This window comes from Hylobates moloch, unplaced genomic scaffold (assembly GCF_009828535.3).
Source record: "Hylobates moloch isolate HMO894 unplaced genomic scaffold, HMol_V3 SCAFFOLD_29, whole genome shotgun sequence".
NCBI lineage: Eukaryota > Metazoa > Chordata > Mammalia > Primates > Hylobatidae > Hylobates > Hylobates moloch.
In genome coordinates, this window is record NW_026652304.1 from 741,705 (window position 1) to 759,918 (window position 18,214).

The 18,214-nt window shown below is 36.3% G+C and overlaps 1 long non-coding RNA gene across 2 annotated transcripts in view; it reads left to right on the forward strand.

The window, feature by feature from the left end:
- The window catches only part of LOC131382482 (uncharacterized), a 45,032-nt gene extending 26,818 nt beyond the window's left edge, over window positions 1–18,214 (forward strand). The window contains exons 2-4 of one of the 2 annotated variants that reach the window (XR_009212002.1): window positions 16,151–16,233; window positions 16,818–17,036; window positions 17,369–18,214. This is a non-coding gene — a long non-coding RNA (uncharacterized LOC131382482). Of the gene's footprint in view, window positions 1–16,150; window positions 16,234–16,817 lie in introns of both variants that reach the window. The other variant, XR_009212001.1, reaches the window with a different exon arrangement.

Sequence of the window (18,214 nt, forward strand, 5' to 3'; positions counted from 1 at the left end):
CACTTAAGTCCAGGAGGGAGAGGTTGCAGTGAGCTGAGATCATGCCACTGTACTCTAGCCTGGGCAACAGAATGAGACTCTATCTCAAAAAAGAAAAAAAAATTTTTAAGTTTTTTTTTCTTTTTTCCTCTTGAAAAGTTACTCTTTTCTGAATTTGACAGATATTGAAAACTTTCTTATATGTTCTTCCTGATGACCATCTATAGTTTTGTCCTCCAATAATCTTAAAATTCAAAATTCCAAATTAATTAAAGTATATAACTATAAATATATTTAGCACACTTCCTAGGCCTACAGGCCCATCTCTCTTTGCATTCTAGGTTCAAAACCCAGCTCCTTCATTTTCTTGATGTGAAATTGAGCTACTTTATTCCTCAGTTTTCTCATCTAAACAATGGAGGTGAATATAGTGCCTATGTTTTAGGACTATTATAAAAATTAAATTAAATCTTGTATGTAAAATGGTTTAGTGCTGGGCAATAGTACCAATGATCAATATTCTTACCTCTCGTACTTAGATGAGAAAATTGAGTCCAGAAAGAGAGAAGTTCTAAGCACAATAAATCTTTTAGTAATTTTCAAAAATTACAATCACCATACCTGTTTCCAGAATTCTCTCATTAAGAAATAGTGACTATTTCTCCTCAGATGGTCACAAATTTTGCAAAATGTTGGCACATCTTTCTACATAGCTATTCTCAACAAAAATTCAAATGATAGGCTATAGTAGACACCTGGATAATGAACACTGAGAGGGAAGGAAATGTACATTCATTTATTCATTCGTTCTTCACCCATGAAACACACGTGCACCAAGTCCCTGCAGTGGCTGTTCACATGTGTTGAACACCACTGAAAGCTCATGTCTTTGTCCACTCTATTGTAAGCATCGAATTAGTCCCTAACCTAGCATTAGAGTCTCTGTTTATGCTTTAGATGTATTTATAAGTGCTGATGGTTCAAGTCACAACAGTAGAGTGAATGATTTGAGCCATTCTTTGCAAGCTCAGCTGTACCTTTACTATTGCTGGATTTTGTTTTACAGTAGCATGTCTGTATCTACAGTACCACCTACAGTAGCTTTTCTAAACCTTCCTTTTGTTCACACCCCTCTACTCCACCACTATCCCTCTGTTCTTTGCCAGTGACCTATTGAAATTTTATGAAGTTTGAGATTATTTACTGTAAATTACCTCAACTGTCTCCCTTGCTTCTCAAAAGGAGTGGATGTGAACCCATCTTCACTTTCTTCTTCTCAGAGAAGTAGACATCTCTCTTTGCAAAGGCTAATTCCTTGGCGAAGTTCCTGATCCTGCTCAAGTTCTTTGTTTTATCAGCTGGTGTTTCTCATCCTCTCACCTGACTTCTTTCCTAATCAGAATCAAAGCAGCACCTTCTTCCCACATCACACTGCCCATTAAACCTCATTGTTAGTATGTCAGTGGGAGCTGCCTGTTAAAACATAACCATGTGTTTCCACCAAGAGATCTAACAGCTGCAGTAAAAGAAATTAGGATGATTTTCAAAACGTATTTGACTAATAACTTTGTCATGTATTATGAATAAAATAAGATATTCTGACTATAGAAATATTTTTTAAACATCACACAATCTTTAAGAGAGGTGTTCTACATAGAAAATAAAGCTATAAAGTTTCATGATAATATGTTTACTATGTAACTTTCTAAAATTTGCACGTGCTAGAAATATTAAGGAAACCACTTATGTTCTTTAAGTGTGTGTGTGTATATATATATATATATTTTTTTTTTGAGACATAGTTTTGCTCTGTCATCCAGGTTAGGGTGCAGTGGCACAATCAGCTCACTGCAACTTCTGACTCCCGGGCTCAAGCAATTCTCCTGCCTCAGTCTCCCAAGTGGCTGGAATCAAAGGCAGGTGCCACCACACCCGGCTAATTTTTGTATTTTTTGTAGAGACAAGGTTTCACCATGTTGGCCAGGCTTGTCTTGAACTCCTGACCTCGAGTGATCTGCCTGCCTTGGCCTCCCAAAGTGCCGAGATTACAGGCCCTACATGTTTATATTCTAGAAGAAATTTTAGTTCCTCCACAGGCTAATGAACTATTACAAAGGTTGTACAGGAAATTAGATTGTATCATAGACTTATGCTATAATCTTTCAATACTTTAGGCAGAAAAAGAACAAGTTAGATTCTTTCAATACTTTGGGCTGGAACAAAACTGTTGTAGAGTTGCTTAAGTCATCTGCTTTTAAATATTTATATACTGAAATCTTGGGACGTTGAAGGACTCATTAAGATGTATTTCTTTCACTTCAATTGTGATGATTAGATTTCTGAGACTCTGAACACCAACTACAGATCCATATTTCTCTCTATTTCATTACTCGCTGATAATTTTATTTTATGCTGCTTTGGAATTCATCTTATAAAATGCTATGTATTCTCACATTGTGTTGTGCTCCTGTTGCTTGATTCTCAATGACATAGCATACACTTAAAACAATAGTCTTCTCTTTCTTGAGGAACATTTTAAAATCAATTAATATTTGAGAATGAGTCAAAGGGAAAAATTACCATATTTTAATCAAGCCACATGTTGAAAAATTTGTTCTTCAATTACAAAATCCTTTATAACAAAAGGGTATAGAAAATAACTCTTCACTGCCTAAAATATTTACAATGAAGAAATTCGAAATTCAAGTAAAAGCAAGTTTTGTGTTGAAAACCTTTTAAATATATAAAACCAAGAAACAAATGGCTTTTTTTTTTTTTTTCCTGTATGCAGACATGAGAAGGTCACCAAACCTGGCCTGGGTCTGTGTTTGGGTGGCAGGAAGCACTCTGCTGTAAGGGAAATGGCTGTGCTTTAGTCAAGAGTAGGCTGAGGTGGCCTTCCCATGCAGCATGACTCAGAGGGTTTGGAGCGCAGGTGCACAGCCCTGCACATTATGTAACCATGCCATGTGAGGCGCATTAGGTGAACACTCACGTGAGCTCATGCCTGGTTTGGAGCCACTGTTTTCTGTAGAAGGTATAACTACCCTGCTGATGCTGTACATACAGCTTGCACCCAGAAAGAGAATAAAGCCATGTCATGGTTGCCTAGGATTTCTCAAGTGTTTTTCCAGCTACCCACCACTCACCCACTCACTCCCCTCAGACCTCAGCTTGGGCTAGAACCTGACACTTGGTGTGACATCTGCCTACCATTATAAACCTGTTCTGTTAGTTAAATCACTGGGAACAGTAGCCCACAGTAAAAGTGCCCTCTGTAATATATCCCATACTCACCTTAATCCATTGCAAATTGCCTTCTGCCCAAAAATGTCTGTATAAGCTTTTTCTAAGGTCAAGAATGACTTCCACATTGCTCAATTCAGTGAACACTGTCATCATTTTATTTGATTCTGAGCACCATTGACCCCACTCTCCACTTTTTTCTTTTGTTGTTGTTCATACACAGATTGATTTAAAATAGTAAAATTGGGGCAATAGAGAACTAGCTAAAGATAGTATGGCACAGCTATAAAATAGACCATATCATCTTTTTAATTTTTTTGATTTGCTTCAGACCTATTATATTTTATTTTTTGACACATTTTAACCATGTATAATTATATGTCACACAGTGATGTTAAGATATATGTATATAGCATGGGATGATTGAATCAAGCTAATTAACATATCCATCTCCTTAAATACCTATCATCTATTCCTCCTGTCTAACCACAACTTTCTAGCCTTGGATCACCTCCCCATGCCTTCCACTCCCAGCCTCTGCAACCACCATTCTACTTGTTGCTACTATGAGTTTGTTTCAAACTCCACATATAAGTGAAAACATGGCTTTTGTCTTTCTGTGATTCGCTTATTTCACTTATCAAGATGTCCTCCAGGTTCAGCCATTCAGTCATGTTGTCAAAAATGACAGGATTTTCTTCTTTTTATTCAGGTTTTATTTTAGAATCAGGGGTACATGTACAGGCTTGTTACAAAGGTATATTGCGTAGTGCTGGGGCTTGGAGTGTGAATTCTGTTTTCAGGCTAAATAGTATTCCATTGTGTCCTTCAGTTCCATGATGCAACTGACAGGATTTCACTCTTTTTTATGGCTGAATAGTATTTCATTATGTATACAGACCATATTTCCTTCATTCATTCATCTATGGATAGACACTTAGGTTGATTCAACATCTGGGTTATTGTGAATAATGCTGCAATGAACATGGCAGTGCAGATACCTCTTCCACGTACTGATTTCAAGTCTTTAGGATATCTACCCAGATGCACTTCTGTTCTTTGAAGCTCACTCTCTCTCAGTTTTTGAGGTTCTGGGCACTCCTGCTTTTCCTCATTCCTTTCTTGCTGATCCTTCTTAGTCACCTTGGCTCCTTTTCTTCCATTTGGTTCTCAGAATGTCTGGACTCCAGAATGAACATACTTAGAGATGGCTTGGGATTACAGTTGTGAATAAAGAAGTGAACAAATAAATAAACTGTCCACTAATTCTTTTGATTTCAGAGTACTAAGTAAGACCCTCTACACCTATAAAATGACTCCTCACCAACCTGCTGATACATGAAATACCCTAAGTAGGAAACTCTCAAAAGTCTTACTGTCGAACACCATCATCTTGGGGATTAGGATTTTGTGGGGTCACTGGCATATAGACTGTAACAAGAAAGTAAAATTTAGAAAAGCTGGGTGATATATCCCTAGCACCTAAACAATGCATTATAGATACTCAATGAATAATTGGTGACTGAATAAATGAACACATACATACAACTGAACTATGTAGCAGGGAACATGTGAACTAGAGCTACATGCTCCTACATGCATGGATATCTCCTACATAAAGTAAAATAATAGTTGCCAAAAATATGTGTGGTATAAAATATTTATATACCACTTAAAAACATGAAAACAACTTAAATATTAAAGATATAGGAATGAAAAACAATGAATTCAGGACAGTGGTTGCCTTTGGTGACAGAATGATTCATAACAGGAATAGGTGCATAGCAGGCTTCATAGCAGGAGTGTTAATAAAAGGCTTTATTAATTTTTTTTTTTGAGGCAGTGTCTTGCTCCCTCCCTCAAGCTGGAGTGCAGTGGCGAGATCTCTGCTCACTGCAACCTCCGCCTCCCAGGTTCATGCCATTCTCCTGCCTCAGCCTCCCGAGTAGCTGGGACTACAGGCGCCCGCCACCACGCCCGGCTAGTTTTTCTTGTATTTTTAGCAGAGACGGGGTTTCACCGTGTTAGCCAGGATGGTCTCGATCTCCTGACCTCGTGATCCGCCCATCTTGGCCTCCCAAAGTGCTGGGATTACAGGCGTGAGCCACCACGCCCGGCCAAAGGCTTTATTTTTTAAGTTGAGGGAATCATGGGTATATATTTTATTGTTATTTATGCATCTTTTTGAATGCCTCAGGTGCTGAGTAACATTTTTTAAAAACTTGAATTGTCCTAATTCAAGAAAAATCAATCACTTACTCACTCTCTTTGCCCCATCATGGTATTCAGGCTACATTTTCTTAGTATATTTAAGCACTGATTTTAGGTAAATATCCTCTAAATGATAAAGTTTATATGAGGTTTAATCCTTTATTAAAATTATACTGTAGTAGGGTGCAGTGGCTCATTTGTGTAATCCCAGCATTTAGGGAGGCTGAGGCAGGAGGACTGCTTGAAGTCAGGAGCTTAAGACCAGCCTGGACAGCATAGTGAGACCCCTTTTCTATCAAAAAATACAAAAATTAGCCCAGGTGTGGTGGCATGCATCTATGGTCCCAGCAACTTGGAGGCTGATGCAGGAGGCTCTCTTGAGTCGGGAGGTCAAGGCTGTAGTGAGCCAAGGTCACACCATTGCATTCCAGCCTGGGCAACAGAATGGGAATCCATCTCAAAAAAAAATTATAATGTAATCTTTTGGTAGTTATTTACTTATAGATATCTTTTATACTTGCGTTGAGTGCCCTGAGGGGCATTCTTATTTTTGGTGAGGACAGAATCATAACTATGTATTTAGTAAAAAATTATTGAAAAGTTTTATGAAAATTTTAAGTTCCCAAATTAGGTACTCAAATTTCTATCTTTATAATAAAAGATACTTGATAACAGCCATGTGAAAGAGCCACTATTTGCTTTAATTCCCCTAAAAGGATTTAGTACAGAGATATGCATCCTAGTGACATAGATTAAAGAGTCTTTGGAGTAGAATTGACTTTTAGCTTAATACTAAAGCAGGCAAAGTTCCTCTTCATTGTCTCATCTCTCTCTCTCTTTTTTTTTAGTGTGGTAAGAAACTACAGCTTCTTAAAATTTTAAGTGCATAATACATAATTGTTGAATACAGGTACAATGTTGTTCAGCAGATCTCTAGAGTTTATTTATTTGGCTTGACTGAAATTTTAACTCACCGTTTCCTCTCCCCCATCCCCAGCTCCCAGTAACCATCATTGCACTCTGATACTATGAATTTCACTATTTTAGATACCTCATACAAGTGGAATCAAGCAGCATTTGTCTTTCTGTGACTGGCTTATTTAACTTAGCATCATGTTCTCAGGATTCATCCGCGTTGTGCATATTGAAGAATTTCCTTTTTTTTTAAAGGTTGAGTAGTATTCCATTGTGTATATTATCCCACAATTTTTTTATCCAGTCATCTGTTGATGGGCATAATAGGTTGTTTCCACTTCTTGGCTATTGTGAATAGACCCGCAATAAACATGAGTGCTAACATCTCTTAAAGATCTAAATTTCAGTCTTTTAGATAAATACGCAGAAATGGGATTGCTGGATTATATAATCATTCTATTTTTAATTTTTTGAGGAATATCCATATTGTGTTTTTTATAGCAACTGCACTATTTTGCATTCCCAACAGTGTGCAAGGGTTCCAGTTTCTCCACATCTTTGCCAACACTTGTCTTTTGACTGTTCCATCTCTTTCTGTTCTGTATACTTTCTTTCCACCTGGAAAATCCCCTTCTAAACTTTCTGCTGATCCTGAACTTCAGGATCCATTAGAATCTTTATTAATCTCTTAAAATTCAAGAGAGAGTAATAGGACTTCTCCTTGATAGAAAAACAGAAATGAAGAATCAAAATGTAAAAATTCATCTGACTCAGAACCTTGTCTCTTTTCATATTTCAGCAACATCATCACTCATCTTTTTACTTTCTCTGTTTTTAGTTAGTTCTACTATTCTGACATGTGTGCATATTACTTGAGCTTCTCATTAATTCCAATTGTTTGAAGTCATTGCCTTATTTTTTTTTCCAGTTTTACCCTATCAGAGTTAAGGCAAATGGATGGGGGGGGGAAGATCAAAATGATTTCTGAATTGAAGAATCAAGGATGAGGCAAAGAATCCTCACCAAGATGATGGCAGTTCTGGGACTCAGAGAAATATAAGATAATGACAGCCTACCTTTCTCCCTTCCTGCGCTTTGAATACGTAATCTCACTGCCTTCTGGCCTCCATGTTTTCTGCTGGGAAATCAGCTGCTGATCTTATGGATCCCTTGTACCTGATGGATTGCCTCTCTCTCACACTTTCACGGTCTCATTTAGATTATGATGTACAGATCTCTGTGAGTTTATCCTATGTGGTATTTATGAAGCTTTTTACACATGTAAATGAATCTTTTCATAAATCTTGGGAAGGTTTTGGCCATTATTTCTTCAAATATGTTATTTGTTCTTTCTTTCCTCTCCCTCTGGGACTTCCATTATTTGTATATTGATATACTTGATGATGTCCTACAGGTCTCTGAGGCTATATTCATTTCCCTTTCTTTAGTTTTTATTTCTGTTTCTAAGACTAGATAATTTGAACTGACCTATATTTGAATTTACCAATGGTTTATTCTGCCAGTTCAAATAGGCTGTTGAGACTACCTGGTGAAATTTTCATTTGAGTTATTTTACTTTTGGACTTCAAAATTTTTATTTGGCTCTTTTTTATAGTTTCTGACTTTGTACTGGTGTTCTCTATTTGGTGAGATATCACTCTTATGCTTTCCTTTAGTTATTAAGCCATGGTTTACTTTACTTCTTTGAACATATTTGCAATAGCTGATTCAAAGACTTCACCTAGGAAATCATTGTCTGGACTTCCTTAGAGACAGTTTCTAATGGCCACGTTTTTTTCCTGTGTATGAACCACAGTTTCTAGTTTCTTTACATACTGAGGAGAGCCAAGATCACTTGGTGGCCATCAAGCAGACCGTCCAGAGGCAAAATTCCTTATCTGAGGAATTTAGAAGTAATTAGACTTCCCTGTTATCCAAAGCCAGCATCTGCTACTAGGCTTCTTTCCTAAAATTTATAAGTAACTAGAATGTCTATACATCTCTGGAATGCATTCACATTGAAACTCATTCTGCAACCCTTGCTAATATTAAGGCACAAAAATGTCTATAAATGTAATCATTTATCATGACCTGCATGGCCAATATGGTTCAAATTATCCTTAAGCTCCTGCTTTAAGGTCCATAAATACCTATAAAGGAAAATCCACCATGGCGTGCTCAGTCAGTCCTCTCTTACTGAGGCTTCCCACTGCACTCTTCTGCAGCCTTCTTTCTATCTAATAATAGACTTCAATCCTATCAAATAAAAGGATTTCAAACCTATACTATTGTCGGTAAATTCTTACTACTTGTAAGCTGATCACTTCACGTTGCTGAGGCTCTGACTCCTCACCCAGCACATGCCTCATACATTGTTTATTATAATTTGGTATTTAAAATAATATGTGATAACTTTGAAAATCAGATTCCTCCCTTTTGAGACTGACATAAAAAAATCTGCTAAACCCCAAAACCCTTAGGTTCCTGAGGCAAGAATGGAAGGATTGGTCTTCAGAGCCATAAGAGCTGAGAGGGTGAAGGTTTCTGCAAGAAGGGCTAAGTACTCTTAGAGCTGATCTGCTCTCCAGATGTATTCTTCCCTCTGCTTTAAAAAACTGGATGAGAAAAATCTTTCCTATATATATAGAAGAAAGGCATTCTTATAATATTCTTCTTTTTATTTTTCTACCCTCAGAAGTTCTTTTGTTTGCTAAACATTTAGTTTACTCTGCCCTCTTAAACTGACTTTGGTATTACATGTAAACATGTTCCTTTAGCCAATTCTTTGATGTAAAATCAAAACCAAACTAAACTAAACTAAGAGTTGACATTTCCATAGTTATCTATTTACTTTCTTTATATTTGCAGGTTCTATGTGATCTATACCAATTTCATTTTCAGAAAAAAGATCGCACTTATTAGGCATATATTATCATTACAGGTAAAATATTCCTTTAAGTCTATAGTTCTAAGGAAGAAAAATAGTGAGAACTATGCCTCCTCATAGTGATTCTAGAAGTTATCAGAACAAGGTGAAAAAATTAGTTATAAATTTTCAGCTCTGCTTTTCTTCCATATGTCCTACAAATAAACTAGAAGTGATTTTAATTTTTTTAAAGCATAAAGTTACATACATATCTCCAAATGTTTTGTAACTCAGAAGACAGCTGGAGCCCTCTTTACTCTCTGAGACTTAGATATCTTCAGATCTCCCTTGGAAGTTCAGCGCCCTTCTATCACATCTGCTAATATCTTGGTGTTCTCCCACTCTTCTGTGCCAGGCTCCTTAACTCATATATGTGAGTCTTCAAAGATTAATGAAAATGTTTATTAAGAAAAAAACTGTGCATGGATTTCAAAACTTTTTTGCACCAAAATAAACTCATACTAAGTTGTTATAACATATCTGAACAGGATATAGTTTGAGATACTAAGAAGAGTAAGACATTAGTTTACAAAGAGTCTCTATCAGAGCAATATGAGTTCTGCTAAAATTAAGAACAAACATCTATTGATGGTAAAGCTTGGGTGGAAGAATAGTGAAATCACTGATGCTTTTTGAAAAGTTTATGGGGACAAAGCCCCAAAGAAACCAGCAGTTTACAAATAGATTGCTTGTTTTAAGAAGGGAATAGTCGATGTTGAAGATGAAGCCTGCAGCAGCAGACCACCCACAGCAATTTGCAAGGAAAAAAAAATTTGTACCGTAATTGAAGAGGACCAATTGTTAACAATAGAAACAATAGCCAACACCCTAGACATCTCAGTTGGTTCAGCTTATACAATTCTGGCTGAAAACTTAAAAGTGAGCAAACTTTTCAGTCAGTGAGTATCAAAACCATTGTGCCCAGATGAGCTGCAGACAAGAGCAGAGCTTTCACTGGAATTTTGAAACAAGTGGATCAAGATCCTGAAGCATTTCTTCGAATTGTAACAGGAGATGAAACATGGCCTTACCAATATGATCCTAAATACAAAGCACAATCAAAGCAATGGCTACTGAGTTGGGGAAAGGGCCCAATCAAAGCAAAAGTGGACTGGTCAAGAGCAAAGGTCATGGCAATGGTGTTTTGGGATACTCAGGGCATTTTGCTTGTGAATATTCTGGAGGGCCAAAGAACAATAATATCTTGCTCATTATGCGAGTGTTTTGAGAAAGTCAAAACTTTAGCAGAAAAATGCCTGGGAAACTTCATGAGAGAGTCCTCTGCAACAATGCTCCTGCTCAGTGCTCTCATCAAACAACGGCAATTTTGAGAGTTTTGATGTTAAATAGGCATCCACCTTATAGTCGTGAGTTGGCTGCGACATTTTTCCCCCCTAATTTAAAAAATCTTTAAAGGGCATCCATTTTTCTTCAGTTAATAGTGTAAAAAAGGCTGCAATGACATGGTTAAATTCCCAGGATCCTCAGTACTTTAGGGATGGACGAAATGTCGGTGTCATTGCTTACAAAAGTGTCTGGAACGTGATGGAGCTTAGATTGAAAAATAAAGTTGATATTTCTTATTTTTTGTGTAATTTCATTTTTCCATGAACTTTTTGAAGATCCCTCATACCTTAGTTTGTTTTGTTCATGTCAGATCAGACTCAGACAACTTAGTCACTACCTTCTCTTTTTCCTGTAAAAAATCAATATGTACTTTTGTGAGATTAATAATCTTTGTTGAAGGTTTAGAAAAAGATTCTCATTTGAGTGTGTGGACTTTTACTGTGTCACCAAGTCTTCCTCCTCCTTTGCCTTTTGATGTCTGCACTTCTTCTGCTCAGACTTGTCAATTCTCCTTTGGTAGCTATTTACATCTCTCTCATTTCTACACCTAAAATTTGCATAATCAAATTCATCAATAATTTTCATTTGGCAGAACCCACCCCACCTAAAAGACAGTTGGGTTACAGATAATGAAAGCATTTCAGTAATACCCCCAGACACAAAAATATATCCATGGGAATTCTGAAAATATGAGAACAAGTAAATTTGGAAGCTAGTCTCAGTATTATTTGTCTCAAAATGTCAGCAGTTCTTTGATTAGGTCATGCAAAGAATGATGTTAGGAATATTTACAAGATTATCCATGCTGTTAAAGCTACTATAGTCCAATATGTTTTGGAGTAATTAACCAACCTTTGTAATTTTTTCTGAGAATTTTATACTCTCCTCCCATAAGCTGAAAATATAAAAGACACAAGATGAAGATGTAAAAGACATTGGGAATAAACCCTGAGCCAAAGCCAGATTTATATTTCTTACTATTTGTCTCCTAATACCAGCTGTAATTCTAAAACTGAACATCCACTATTTTATATAGGAGCTGAAAAGTAGCTTAATTCTTTATAGAAAGAGGGTATGAATGAGCTTTCTGAAACATTGATTTTATAGTTTATAGCACAGGAGCATCTTAGTTCTTGAACTAGGATTTCTGGTTTTCTCTGCTTGTCTTTTATATTCTTTATGTTTGTAAACATATGTCAGAATTCACATATGAGTTATTTCCCTTGAAATAAGTATACTTATATTAAAACAAATAGATGTTACGTGTCTAAAATTAGAAAAAATATTTGCTTTATAATTGAGTGATCAAAGTCATGTTTGTGTCTGCCATTTAAAGTTGGAAAAATTCTGTGTGTCCATGGTCCAGAGCTCACTTGAGATTTACCATGCCTAATTCAGTAATGTTGACTCTAATCTTTTCAGAATTTTTGATAATCCTGTCTTCACTCAACAGTTATAGGCCATTTTTGCCTCTGAAATATAGGATTTGAAGAACTTTTATCTATTACAGTGTCTCTTTTATAGATCTGTTCATTTTTATAACCAAGTTCTTTCATTTCAAATTATTCTTTAATCTCTCTTCCTAATCTTTATGATTAAACTTTCAACCTCCTCTAGTAGAATAGATTCTAGATGCTGAGGTATATAACTCAATTGTGCAATTCAGAATTGACCTCAGAGTTTTGTATGTCTCCAGTACAACTGTTTAAACTACTTGACATTAAAATGTTAAGCCATTCTGTCATTTTTGAGCAATTTCCTGAATAATTTCCAATTTCCAAGCTATTTGTACACAGGAAACTGCTGTTTAACAAAGGTTGCACCCAATGAAGTCAGGGGCCTTTCATCTAATTATAAACATCCCTTATTATCTTCAATTAAGTCTGCTGTGATCCTGAAATAACTTTTCATAGTTGAAACCAAACTATAAAAAGAATCTATTGGGTATCAAGAGTATCACTTACCTCCCCAAAGAATGAATTTTTAAGGCCTCTATCAAAATCTCTACTCCAGAGATATCTGGAGATGCATGTTTGGCAATGGTATCTGTTTACTAAGAACTCATTTTCTATGAGACTTCTAGAAATATCTTCCACTCAATTATGAGTTGACATTCTCCCTTAAGTAGACTGAAGTCCCCCAGTATTAGAGTACAAAGCAGAGACCTGTGGGAAGAGGCATTCCTTACAGGAATGAGTATGTTTAGAGAATACCTCCTGGGGAGGGCTAAAAAGAATAGCCTTGTCAAGCCAAGGGGTGTGAATTGCTACTGTGAGGATTCACAATTCTAGAGACCTCTATATTTTAGTACTATGGTTACATTAGGAGAAGTACCATATGGAAGGGGTATGAGGAGATGGTACTGAGTAAGTGTAAAATGTAGGTGAGATGAAGAACTTTTATCTATTACAGTGTCTCTTTTATAGATATGTTCATTTTTATAACCAAGTTCTTTTATTTCAAATTATTCTTTGAATAATTTTATATTCTTTATATTAATATATATTAATATATTTCCTTGTCCTCACCCAAATCTCATCTCGAATTGTAATCCCCGTGTGTCAAGGAAGGAACCTATAATCCCCACCTGTGGAGGGAGGGAGGTGATTGGATCATGGGGGCAGATTCCCCCATGCTGTTCTCATGATAGTGAGGGAGTTCTCACGAGATCTAATGGTTTTAAAAGTGTGGCACTGGCGGGGCGTGGTGGTTCATGCCTGTAATCCCAGCATTTTGGGACGCTGAGGTGGCTGGATCACCTGAGATCAAGGAGTTCGAGACCAGCCTGGCCAACATGGTGAAACCCCGTCTCTACTAAAAATACAAAAAATTTGCCGGGTGTAGTAGCGGGTGCCTGTAATCCAGCTACTTGGGAGGCTGAGGCAGGAGAATCACTTGAACCCAGGAGGCGGAGGTTGCAGTGAGCCAAGATGGTGCCGTTGCACTCCAGCCTGGGCAACAAGAGTGAAACTATGTCTCAAAAAAAAAAAAAAAAGTGTGACACTTCCTCATTCGCTTGCTTTTTCTCTCTTCCTGCTGCCTGTGAAGAAGGTGCTTGCTTCCCCTTCGCCTTCCGCCATGATTGTAAGTTTCCGGAGGCCTCCGTAGCCATGTGCAACTGTGAGACAATTAAATCTCTTTCCTTTATAAATTACCCAGTCTCAGGTAGTATCTTTATAGCAGTGTGAAAACAGACTAATACAGTAGACAAATATGGTAGCCACCCTGATTTAATCATTACAAACTGTATATGTGTATCAAAACATCACACTGTACCCCGTAAATACATACAATCATTTGTCATTTGAAGACAAAATAAAACACAATAATAGATTAAGCTATGTCTCTCTCTCTATATATATATATTTACACACACACACACACACACACACACACAATTTGCCAGATTACTACTATTTGACTTTTTAATAAAATGTTATTTAAAATTCAATATGAATCAACATTTTATACCTTGATATTTAGAATACTTTGGTTTTTGTTTTGGCTTTTTTAAGCCAGGGTCTCTCTCTGTCACTCAGGCTGGAGTGCAGTGGCACGATCTCAGCCCACTGCAACCTCTGCCTCCCAGGCTCAAGTCATCTCCCACCACAGCCTTCCAAGTAGCTGAACTACAGGTACCCAGGCCACCATGCCCAGCTAATTTTTGTGTTTTTTATGGAGATGTGGTTTCACCATGTTGCTCAGGCTGGTCTCAAACTCCTGAGCTCAAGCAATCTGCCTTCCTCGGCCTCCCAAAGTGCTGGGATTAGAGGCATGAGCCACCATGCCCAGGTTAAAATACTTGTAATATGAAATAAATTTAACTCTAGAAAACGTAGACACTAGCTGCTTGAGAAAATTGGTCTGAGGTAATCTCAACTCCAAACAAGTGATAGTATTTTCAAAATCAGCCCATATCAGTTAGTTCTGGCTCTCCGTGTTTCCCGCACTCTCTTGCTATACTCAGACTGAAGGATCCAAAAACAAATGATACATCAAGTCATAAAAATAAGGAGGTAACTCAAGTAAAATGAAGCTGGTCTTCATAAATATTAGAGCCTTTTTAGCTTGATAAAGTTTAGCAAAGCAACTATTTTATTTAATAGCTACAGTCTTTAAAACTTAGTTTTACAAATGTCCAAATTTCTATTTAAAATTTTTAATGTCCCTAAGGAAAAAAGCCTAAAAATGGTTTTTAAAAACATGTTTTTATTGTGAAAAACTTCAAACATAAAAATGTAGTTTCATTCATATTTCTGCCTAATCACCCCATTGGCATAGTTTAATTGAATTCCTAGATATGATATCATTTTATCTATAAATACCTAACAGTGTATCTTTAAAGGGCAGGGACTTCAAAAACATATGATGAGAATATCATTATCACGCCTAAAGACAACAATTCCAGAGCATAAAATTGTATCTAAATGATGTTCCAATTTTGCTGGTTCTATTGTAAATGCATTGTTTCAGTTGGCTTATTCAAATAATGATACAAAGTCTACACATTGCCTTTGTGTAATAATGCTTCTTAAGCCTCTGTTGATATATTACAGTTTTTCTCCTTCATTTTTTCTTGCTGTTTGTTTGTTGGAATTTCCCACAATCTAAATAGCAGCATCATGGTATTGTTTTAAACATGCTCATTTACTCTATGAATGTCCTATGAACTGAAAGTCAGATCTAGATGCTTAACTAAATTCCTTTTGACAAGAGCATTTCATAGGTGGTTGCGAGTGCTTTCTGTTGCTCTGTGTCAGATGGTACATGATGTCTTGTTTCAATCCCTTTTACCTGGTATTAAGATTGATCTGTGAATTCATGTGTGATCAACCTGATCCATCCATTGTAAGGTTTCCAATAGGAAACCTATTGGCCTTCACCTAAGGATTTTAAAATTGATGAATGTTACCTAGATCTATGATTTTGTTAGGAAAAATATTACATGTATTTTAAATTCTTTCTGAATTTGTTTAGAATTATTTCAGAAAGAAGGTTCTTTCACCAACTGTTTGATTACTCACAAATGCATTTTGTACAAGATAGAATAGATGCTTAATTCCCAAATTTATTCCTAATAACCTAGGAAGATTTGTATATCCTTATCAAGAGCTTTCCAACACAGCAGGCATTAGAAAACAGTTCTAATTTGATTTGATTTCCTTATTTTTAAGAGGGACAAAATTGTTTGAGGTTGATTTCTTTCATTTTCACTTGGTTATGAATAGCTAAAGAGAGTATAATCTTTTGTGAAAATATGATTGGTTGTCTAGAAAGTAATTTCTTATCCAAAAATTATGTGATTCAGAACATCGACAGTGAAAAGCTGGTGAACTTGAGAAGAAGAAAAAAAAATGAGAAACTTGTCTTTCACCAGGGTGGTTTGAAATGAGATAGAAATTATGGGGAGAAGGGATAGGGATAGGGTAACAATGGAGTGACATTTTTCCTAGTATATGTTCGGTATGGATTTGATTTTTAGAACATGCTATTTAATTAATTAATTAATTCTAACTTATATTTTAGGTTCAAGAGTACATGCGCAGGTTTGTCATATAGGCAAATTATGTCTCACAGGGTTTTGGTGTATGGATTATTTCATCACCCAGGTAATCAACATTGTGCTTGATAAGGATTTTTCCTGATCCTCTCCCTTCTCCCACCATTCACCCTCAAATAGGTCCCTGTGTCTGTTAGAACATGCTATCTTTTTCTTTTTCTTTTTTTTTTTGAAATTTTCAGAGAAAGAACATGTTTTTTTTTAATCTTCAAAAGCAAATAAAATAAATAAAAAGGGGAGGGGTACTATAGAATACAAACAGAAAGAAATGAATAATATAATACACTCAACTGAGAAATAAGGAACTAACCCAATTACTTGTGGAATCTGGTATTTTGACTATATAATTTCTGGCTAAAAATAAAAATGGCAAACAAGTTAGTAGTTGGTAGGTTAGTGTTTCAGAGGTATAGTTTAGAAATTCTGAAACTTCTTAGTACATATTGTAGGATTGAGCAGATACATAAATGAATTAAGCATAGTAGAAGTCAGGTTTGTTATTATCAGAAAAGAGTTATCACAAAATGGGAAGGGTAAGCGTTTGGAGCAGCAATCCACGAAGGGCTCTGGGCATCCCTGTGCATCATTGCTGGGTGTGCCAGGAGTGCAACACCCTCGCCACTTTTTATCCAGGCCATTTCTCAGCATTGGATGTGCAAGCAGTTTTGAGAGATGAAGTCATGACTCCCTACAAGACAAAAAACAAGTTTGCTTATTTTGCTACAAAACAATAAGTTCTTCAGCCGTGTCCCAAATCCACTGTGCGTCCAGTTTCCATCTGCGGCCGGCGCATCATCCCCATGGGACTTGAGAGCAAGAGGAACCCACGCAAATCATGTTGCTTGCTGTGCTGTGAGTAAAGTGTCCTTTGTCTCTGACTCAGAAGTCTTGTATCTTCTATCAGCATCCATGAAACAGTGGCAGGCTAACTCATTAAAATAACATAAAATCAAATTCCAAGTCTGAAAGACGCTAGAATGACATATGGTATTTTTTTAGAATTGGAGGGATGGGGATGAGCTCATAGTTATAAAGATAGATGATAGATAAATGTATAGACAGATATTGGTGTGTATGTATAAATAAATCTTTTTACAAAGATAAATGTTTTTACAAAGTAGACTGATACAGGGTTCATATAGCCCTTAGCTCTTCGTTTACAAATACCTTTCCTCTCTAAAAAGATCCAGGGCTCCCTGAAGAATTGGCTAATTCTTGGGCATGGAATGAAAAAATACAAGATGAACCTGGAGAAGCTTTCTGTGTCAGAAAGTAAGAACGTGCTCAAAGAATGATGGGACCATCTGAAAAGGAGATAGGAGTCTGTTTGAAAGGCGACCCACTGGCCAAATATAGGATAACTCTGAGGATAAAAATGTCAGTAAAGAATTATAACCCACTGAAATAAAAAATGATAAATGGATAAATGAAGGCATTATTTATAAGACAATGACAGCTAATACATTTTAAAAGAAAAATGGAGATACAAGACCAACATTTGGTAAACACCATAATAATTGTTTCTGGCAAGAAACATCCATGAAAGCTAAAAACTAATGGATGCAAATTGATGAGAAAGATAATATTTATATAGCCTCAAAGTATCTCCTTCATAAAATACTTATTAGTGACAAAGTGAAAATGGTGACTCTACAATGGAGAAACCTGGCAGAAAGCATCTTAACCAAGGGATCAAGATGGAACAATTGTGTACTATAATGTACATTCTCATATCAGGCGCTAAGTACACAACATCACTTTTGTGCTACTCTGCACAAAACACGTAACAAATCTAACTCTGAGGAAACATCAGATAAAAACAAAACGAACAATATTCTTCGTAATAAGTGATCTGTGCTCTTCAAAATGTGACGGTCATAAAAGACAGTTCCAGGTCAAAAGAGACCAAAGGTGCACAATAACTAAATAAAAAAAGAACCTTATATTAGATTTTGCAGAAGAAACTATTTTTTGCCCTTTCTTTAAAGAATATTAATGGGAAGTTGGTGAAATTTAAATAAAGTCTGTAC